General features: G+C 48.0%; 1 protein-coding gene across 1 annotated transcript in view; it reads right to left on the reverse strand.

Moving 5' to 3' along the window:
• Nucleotides 1-3,050, reverse strand: part of T265_03710 (hypothetical protein) — a gene marked incomplete at both ends in the record, with an annotated part of 17,108 nt that overhangs the window by 10,539 nt on the left and 3,519 nt on the right. The window lies entirely within an intron of this gene.

Below are 3,050 nucleotides of genomic sequence, written 5' to 3' on the forward strand. Positions count from 1 at the left end.
TGGTTGTACGGCAGTGAAGCATTGGTGCTGAACACTGATTGCTGGCTGTCGTTGATGATGATGATTGATGACGGCAGCGAAGCATCGGTGTTAAACACTGATGATGATGATGACTGTCTAGGCTCAACAACCTTTGATGATGATGACTGTCTAGGCTTGGGCAACAACCTTGTGCTTCCTTCCGGTGGAACGGCATCTATGCATCGAAAGGGTGTTTGTTACAGCTGGACGATCATTACCTCCTTCCAAATTCCCTCAGTCCTTGCCAACCATGCGCGGAAATCGCGCAACGGGAAGAGGGAGTAGCTTCGAAGTACCGACTTGATCAGGTCCGATAGCTGGTCGTAGAATATTTCCATTAGCTTATGTAAGCGTAACATTGTGGACACACTAATAAAGGTGGTAAATCATCAACTATAAGGACCGCGTACTTGCCGTACAGTGGTTCTAGCTGCCACAGTGTCGTTCACCGAGGAGATGGGATAAAGAGCTGCTCATTGAAAGGTGGCAAATGGTCTGTCTACAGTCGGAAGCGGGTGGCAATAACCCTAAGTTGATGCATTACGATTAATCCATTGCTCTCTGACCCACACGATTTGCAACTGCGAACCCGACGTGTTTCCTTGTAGCAAAAGGTAACAAGACCTCGTCTACTATGGCTATCCGTGATGAGCCAACCGGGTCACAAGGTACGGCGAGGTCTATCCAGTAGCACCTAAGGTCTTTTCAGGGTTTTGGGTCTCACGTCCCAGCTCCGAAGTAGTGGGAGGAGACAAACCTTTATTCATAATCCGCGACGGGTGTGGAGAGGTGGGACTTTCTAAAGTTCTACCTGTTACGGATATCCCATTCCCAGTACCTGACTTCAAAGTCTGACCGGCAAGGTAGTAAAGGGCAGATGTAGTCTGAGGGTGGGATTGTGACATGGAAGCCTCATTCATGTCATTGTGGTTGGCATATGAGGAAGAGCACCGGCATCTTAACTTTTGAATAACCTCAACCGTATTGGATAATGCGCCGGTGGTCACGGTTAGGCGTCAGGCGATTGAACTGCGCGGTTTTCAGGGCCAAACTTTTCTAGAGAAGGTAGCACCGCTAATCCCATGGTCACCTGGGGGAAACTGATTGCAGTCCACACACTGCTGTCACAGTGGACCTTGCCTGAAGACGACCTCGTGAAGTTATTTCCAGTAGGTGTCCTTCGTTCGTGGCTCCCCATCGGTCTTTCTGGAAAGGCCGAATATTATGGACTGAGTTCTAATCAATGTTACTCGCAGGGCCACCAAAGCACTGAAACCCAACCAACACAACAGGGTGGCAGCTTGAGAACAGCTGGCTCGGACATGAGCCACTTAGTGTTGCTGCTGTTGGCGCGATCCTCTGAGGATCGGACTCCCATAGGCATCCATGTTTTTCGTTTATGCTGTTACAACATACGAATACAAACTGATATTAAGGAAGTTCAAGTTATCAGTTTCTGTCCAAAATGGTGTTAAGTGCTGAAAAGTCGAGAGGCACTGTACCGCTGTTATATCCCTGTTGGAAATCAGTAGTACGCATCTCATGACACCCGAAGAGGTTTCGAACCACCGGCCACTTGGCTGGTAGACAGAATATCTAGTCGTTGGACCACGAGTTGAATAGCAATGTGATTAACTCGCACTCAAACGTTAGAAAAAAAGAATAAGTCACGCGACGAGTGAACCTTCCATCTGAGAAGCCATCATTCGAGAAGCAAGCCAACACATGAGCACGTGATGTGAATTCCGTGATTGGGGGATAAGTGGCACTATATCCTGTCTAAGCGCGAGATAATCACACTGCTGATCAGCTGCTCGTGGCCAACGGTTGGATTTTCAATCACCTGTATGGAGGTCGCGGGTCCAAAACTGTTATATCTGCTGCTGATTCGCCAATCTGTGGCATCTGCTTCTGACCCGCTCCAGTGCCTAGTGCCGGAGGAAAAAGACTCACAGAAGAGAACACAACAGCTGTATTCCGAACAAGCGAGTGCGAGAGCGTGAGTGCGTGCGAGTGCCAGTGTACAACGGCCCCAAGCTATTTATTGGAGGGACACTGTCTGAATTTGGTCCAATGCTGACGCACACGGTCTGGCTGCGACGTGCTGCATATTGAGGGGGCGTTGCCTGACCTTGATCAACGCTGACTCGCGCTGTCTGGGTTTGATACAAGGCTGTGAAGCGCTGCATATTGAGCGGGCGTTGTCTGTCTGGTCAACATCTAGCGGAGCTGAGGGTCTCGGTAGATTTCGAGCATTCAGTGGTTGCTTTCAGGAATGTGACCTTCCTGATAAAAACCTTCTGAAGTTTCGTGAAATGCGTGCTGCTAACAATCCTCAATAAAGGTGAAACAGGTTCATGGTGGCTTTTCAGATTTTCGGCACAGAGTGAAAAGCTCCACTAAAAATTCCGAAATCTCCTCACACTACCAACAAATTGGCTGTGTTCGGACGCGCAGGTGCCAAATGACGACCGTACTAGGCTGAGGCGCTAGCACGGGACCCAAGTGAAATCGCGTGTTTAAGATATTCAGGGTCTCAAATAAGGAAAAATCAGAACTGGGTGGCTCTTTATCAGTTTGGTGAGCAGCATATCACACCTAAGAAAGATATATTGGAAAAGGTCCGAAATCAAACTTGAGGTGAACCTTGCGCATAGAATAGCCTGAACGGGATATTCATTTAGTCTCACATGGATATCGAAAAAATTTACGGCTCAGCGTTCAACTCTATGAAAGGCCGATTGATATCTATCGTAAACGCAGAGCTCACAACTGAGGGACGCTGCGGGTGGTGCAATACCACCAACTCCGGCATTCCCTGTTTGTTTGAGCAACCTGACAGCTGTCCGGTCATCAAGTTTCCGCCAGTCAGCTGTTAACCGAATGATTTGTTCGGTGTCTTATGATGGACGAGATAAACAAGTTTGAAGCAAAGATAGGGAAGTTATATGTGTGACCCATTGCATTGGGCCAAATTCAATCCGAAGAGGCACTTTGGTTTGCGCCTGATATATATATATATATATATA

The sequence above is a fragment of the Opisthorchis viverrini genome, assembly GCF_000715545.1.
Source record: "Opisthorchis viverrini unplaced genomic scaffold opera_v5_54, whole genome shotgun sequence".
NCBI lineage: Eukaryota > Metazoa > Platyhelminthes > Trematoda > Opisthorchiida > Opisthorchiidae > Opisthorchis > Opisthorchis viverrini.